We start from the raw sequence: 6,158 nt of genomic DNA on the forward strand, positions 1-6,158 counted from the left end.
TAGTGGCCACATTTAAAAACTAAGGAGAAAAAAATAAATTAATTTTATTAATATATTGCATTTAACCCAATATATCTCAAATATTGTCATTTTAATATGTAATCAATTAAAATTACTAGAAATATTTTATATTATTACTGTTCTTGCCTAAGTCTTCAGAATGTGGTGTTTGTTTTATACTTACAGAACTTCTCAATTCAGGTTAGCCATGTTTCAAAGTGCTCAATAATCACATGTGGCTCACGGCTATTATAATACAGTGCCGGTCTAGATAGTTAGTTCAATGGTCAGCAACACTTTATATTAGGTGCAGGTCCATGCTATCCTTTGCTAGTGTGTTTCTGAAACAAGTATATTCATTTATTTTTAAAAATCTTTTAGGGTGTTTTAGGTTACTTCTATAGATTTCAAATCAACTGCCTTCCACAAAAATGACATTGCTTACTCAAATAACAATGTTTGAAAGTAGGATGGCCCAAGATTTGGTTAATTCAAAGCCTTCATAATGGCATAAAAAACTCCAGGCTCCTCTCATCTTTCTTAAACCTCAAGATTCTCTCTCTGGAGGTCTCCATTAAAAATACAAAAATAGTCAAAAGATGGCTGTGACGATTACTATAACCATTTCCATAGAGGAAAAGGCATTGCATCTTCCTTAAGCTTCTTTCTAAGAGGTAGGAAAAATTTTCCCAAAATATCCACCTAATGCAAAAAGAGACACTAAAGAAGAAACAGAGGAACAAAAAAAGTTAGACATATAGAAAACAAATAGCAAAATAGCATAATTAAATATATCAATAATAATATTAAATGTGGGCCAGGTACAGTGGCTCACGCCTGTAATTCCAGCCCTTTGGAAGGCTGAGGTGGGAAGACTGCTTGAGCCCAGGAGTTTGAGAATTAGCCTGGTCAACATACCAAGACCTTCTCTCTACAAAGAATAAAAAATTTAAAAATTAGCTAGGTTGAGGTGGGAGGATTGCTTAAGCCTAGGAATTCGAGTGTGTAGTAAGTTATGATTGTGCCACTGCACTCTAGCCTGAGTGACAGAGCGAGATCCTGTCTCAAAACACCACCACCAACAACAAAAAACATTAAATGTAAATGGAGAAAACAATCAAACTAAGAGGCAGAGATTGTAAAATTTGTTCTGATTTGGACAATAAATTATGGTTCACCTAAAAATAATATATTTTTATTTGGTTTTAATGTCATTAATAGGTAAAAACTCATATTGAAATTCTAATTATAATAACATAATTATAGGACTTTCTCAAGGATAGTTCTAAGGAATTAACACCCACACATTGGTATTGATGTATTTAGAGTATCTTTCTCATTCTTGGAATCAGAGAATCGAAATGCAAGGATATGCAATGAGCCATTGATGGGGATATTGACGTTACCAAAATAATGTAGGAGTTGAGGTAGAACACAAAGACTGTGAACCAGGTCCCCAAATCTCTGTGAATGAATGTCTCTGTCCATGAATTGGGGGTGACGGAGACTAAGAGTAGAGAGTAGTAGAGATAGATCTTTTAAGTGTCTACAGTTAGTGTGTTATCTGCTAGTTATTTTATTAGGCACTCAGATAAGCACAGAGAAAAAAAATGTAGTCCCTGCCCATAAAGAGGGGTTCCGCGTGAAGGGGCAGGCAGCTTAAAAAGAAATGAGTGTGATCCTTTTGCAGTTCATAAGCATGAAGTTTGGGTTTTCACATGCAACTGTGAGAAGTACCTTCCTCAAACCCTGTTACAATGGTGGCTCACATCTGTAATCCCAGCACTTTGGGAGGCCAAGATGGGTGGATTTCTTGAGACCAGCAGTTCGAGACCGGCCTGCTCAACATAGTGAAACCCATCTCCACTACAAATACAAAAATTAGCTAGCCATGGTGGCCTGCACCTGCAATCCCAGCTACTTGGGAGGCTGAGGCACAAGAATCACTTGAACCCAGGAGACTGAGGTTGCAGTGAGCCGAGATTGTGTCACTGCAATCCAGTCTGGGCAACAGAGCAACTCTCTGTCTCAAAAACAACAACAAATAAACAAAATCAACCTTGTTACAACAACAGGACATCGGCACATTATCTGTCTAACGTTAAAAAAAGAAACGGGGCGGGTGCAGTGGCTCACGCCTGTAATCCCAGCACTTTGGGAGGCCAAGTTGGGCGGATCACGAGGTCAGGAGATCGAGACCATCCTGGCTAACATGGTGAAACCCCGTCTCTACTGAAAATACAAAAAATTAGCCTGGCGTGGTGGTGGGCGCCTGTAGTCCCAGCTACTCGGAGTCTGAGGCAGGAGAATGGCATGAACCCGGGAGGTGGAGCTTGCAGTGAGCCGAGATCGTGCTACTGCACTCCAGCCTGGGCGACAGAGCGAGGCTCCGTCTCACAAAAAAAAAAAAAAAAAAGGAAGGAAGAAAGGAAACAGACAAATGAGTGAAATTCAGTGCTACACGTGTTACAATTAAATAAGCTCCTGGATCAAAAAAGTGGAAACAGTCAATCCACCACATGGAGGATACAGCAATCAAGAAAGCCTTTAGAGACAGAGGTAACATAAGATCTATTTGTTCTTGGATTCATTCTGACATTTTATTTGTAGAAACACTGGTAGTAGGAGTCCAGGTGCTGAGAAAGCTGTAACAACTATTAATGCTGACGGTGGCTATTCAGCCAAGTGTGAGATATGGTAGAGACTGGAGTTAAGTGGTTGACATAAGTAATCTAAAATAAGAGGCAGAGGCCGGGTGCTGTGGCTCACGCCTGTAATCCCAGCACTTTGGGAGGCTGAGGTGGGTGGATCACTTGAGGCCAGGAGTTCGAGACCAGCCTGGCCAACATGGATAAACTCTGTCTCTACTAAAAATACAAAAATTGGCTGGGTGGGATGGTGCACGTCTGTACTCCCCACTACTTGGGAGGCTGAGGTGGGAGAATCGCTTGAACCCGGTAGGCGAAGGTTGCAGTGAGCCGAGATCGCGCCACTGCATCCAGCCTGGGCAACCGAGTGAAACTTTGTCTAAAAAAAGAAAAAGTTATTTCCTTGAAGAAGCTTTTCCCTCCCCACCCACAGTCCCTAGGTAGATCCCTCTCCAATAAGACTTGCTTCTGTCTTGCATTATCGGATTTCCCTCTTCACTACTGAATCGATCAGTGTTATGGACGTACAAATGTGAGTATTCTTTCAGATTAAGAAAAAACAAGGCTGAGTGTGGTGGCTCACACCTGTTATCCAAACATTTTGGGAGGCCGAAATCAGGAGGCTCACTTAAGCCCAGAGTAACATAGTGAGACTAGTCTTTACAAAAAATTAGCCAGATCTGATGGCGTGCATCTGTAGTTCCAACTACTTGCTAGGCTGAGGCAGGAGGATCTTGAGTACGGGAGGTCGAGGCTGCAGTGAGCTGTGATGGCACCACTGCACTCCAGCCTGGGCAACCGAGTGAGACCCTATATCAAAAAACAAAAATAAAAACAAAATATCAATAAGCTCCCTGGACCCACTTGTACCACCAGCTACCACCCTATTCCTCTACTCTCCTTTTAGAGTAGTGGTTCTCATCTGGGGGCAATTTTTCCCACAGGAGACATTTGGCAATGTCTGGAGACACTTCTGGTTGTCACAACTGGAGTAGGGGTGCCACTGGTATCTAGTGGTAGAAGCCTCGAATACTACTAAACATCCTCAAATGAGCACGACACACCCCCCATTCCCCCCACACACACAATAAAGCATTATCTGCTCCAAAATATCTATAGTGCTGAGGTTGACAAACCCTGTTTAAGAGCAAAACTCCTTAAAAGTGTCATCTTTATTCCACATCTCCAATTCCTTCCCTCTTTCTGTCTCATTTTTTTTTTTGATATAGAGTCTTGCTCTGTTGCCCAGGCTGGAGTGCAATGGCTCACTGCAACCTCAGTCTCCCAGATGCAAGTGATTCTCCTGCCTCAGTCTCCCAAGTAGCTGGGATTACAGGCGTACCCCACCACACCCAGGTAATTTTTGTATTTTTAGTAGAGATGGGTTTCAGCATGTTGGCTAGGCTGGTCTCAAACTCCTGACCTCAATGATCCGCCCACCTCAGCCTCTCAAAGTGCTGGGATTACAGGCGTGAGCCACCATGCCCAGCCCCCTCATTCTCTCTTGAACCTACTCCAGCCAGACCCTCACCTCTACCACTTCCCCAAATGTGTCCTTGTCAGGATAATCCAACATCTAATGGTCACTCTCAGTCCTCATCAGACTTGACCTGCTGGCAGTATTTGACACACAGTATCATAGGTATCCAGTGTCCTACACTTAACTCTGTTCTTCCCCCCAGGGCTACTACATTTGTATCCTTCCCAATTTCAGCTGATGTCAACTTTATTCTTCCATTTGTACAAGTGATCGTCAATGCTCCTTCTCTTCCTTCCGCACTTGGCATCCAATTTGTCAACAAATCTTATTGGCTCTTCCTTCAAGATATATCTGGGATTTAATTACTTCCTCCAACGTCCACTGCTGCCACTCTGGGCCGTGCCACCCTCATCTTTCACCTAGTGTCAAGGTCCTGGATCACTGCGAGAGCTTTCGTAGGGATCCCCCTGCTTCCACCTTTGCTCTCATACAACCAGAGTGAGTGTGTGAAAGAGGTAAATTAGATGTCACTCCTTCCCAAAACTCTCCAAGGGCTTCCTTTCTCATTCGGAATAAAAGCCGAAGTCTTTACGATGTGCCCACGCGGCCTCATCCAACCTGATTGCTGACATTGTGTCCTCCTTCTCCTAGTTAAAGTTGCCTCTGTTGCTACCATACCGCCCTTCCTGACATTCCTTAGACACTGCAGCCACACTCCCTATGCACGGCCTTTGCACTTGCTCCCACTGCCTGGAACTTTCTCCTTCAAATACCCTGTGGCTTGTTATCCCCCACCCAGCCCTCCAGTCCTCACTCAAATGTACCTTGTCAGTAAGAAATTCTCTGCCAAGCCTTCTTAAAGGTGCAGCTACCTCTGCCCTGCCCCTCTTCTCTGCTTTATTTTATCCAAAAGGATAAAGTGTCTCTTCACCTGTCAGCTGCAGTGGTCATGCCTGTAATACCAGTACTTTGGGAGGCCGAGATGGGTAGATCGCTTGAGGTCAGGAGTTCAAGACCAGCCTGGCCAACATGGTGAAACCCTGTCTCTACTAAAAATACAAAAATTAGCTGGGGGTGGTGGCATGCACCTGTAACCCCAGATACTCCGCAGGAGAATTGCTTGAACCCGGGAGGCAGAGGTTGCAGTGCGCCCAGATCGCGTCACTGCACTCCAGCCTAGTTGACAGAGCAAGACTCAGTCTCAAAAAATCAAAAAACATTAAATTCTTTCCTGAATGAATTTTATTTCTTTTGCTTTTTTTGTCGCTCAGGTTATCTACTAGACCTAATTAAGCAAGCTTATCTTCTTCCAGGCTTCAACTACTACTTGAATTTCATTAACTTTCCACATTTATTTATCTTTAACCTCATTTTTATTCCTGAATTTCATTTGTATTTCCAGCAATTTGCTGTATGATTTTAACTGTGTCCAATTATCTAGACTTTAAAATCAATATTTAGAAACTCAAACATATTTACCCAACCACTCACACTGAACTTAAATTAAAATAAACACATGCCACAACTGTTCTTTCTCTTACATACATTTTTATATTTTGGGTATTGCCTCACCAGTTACTCATATGACGAAGCTAGAAATGATGGAGTCATCCCTAGTTTTTTGTGTCTAATATTTCCTATATTTCATTGATCCCTGCATGCTGCTAATTTTACCTATTTTGAATCGTCTCACATAGATCACCTCTTTTCCACCTTCTTATGTGTGAGTGGATGCAAAACCTTCCTAACCAGTTTCTCTACTTCCTACTATTCCAATTCATTCTTTGTATTATTGTCAGCTTTGTATTTCCAAACATCTCCAGGACTTTCAAGAAAAATGTTTGGGCCGGGCACGGTGGCTCACGCTTGTAATCCCAGCACTTTGGGAGGTGGAGGCGGGCGGATCACGAGGTCAGGAGATCGAGACCACAGTGAAACCCCGTCTCTACTAAAAATACAAAAAATTAGCCGGGCATGGTGGCAGGCGCCTGTAGTCCCAGCTACTCGGAGAGGCTGAGGCAGGAGAACGG

At 43.0% G+C, this 6,158-nt stretch overlaps 1 non-coding gene across 1 annotated transcript; it reads left to right on the forward strand.

Moving 5' to 3' along the window:
* The first annotated feature begins 1,678 nt into the window (after window positions 1–1,678).
* On the forward strand, window positions 1,679–1,777 carry LOC115832720. Its single transcript, XR_004028229.1, has one exon. It is a non-coding gene; the product is annotated as a small nucleolar RNA U13 (small nucleolar RNA).
* The last annotated feature ends 4,381 nt before the right edge of the window (window positions 1,778–6,158 follow it).

This window comes from Nomascus leucogenys, chromosome 22a, assembly GCF_006542625.1.
Source record: "Nomascus leucogenys isolate Asia chromosome 22a, Asia_NLE_v1, whole genome shotgun sequence".
Taxonomy (NCBI): domain Eukaryota; kingdom Metazoa; phylum Chordata; class Mammalia; order Primates; family Hylobatidae; genus Nomascus; species Nomascus leucogenys.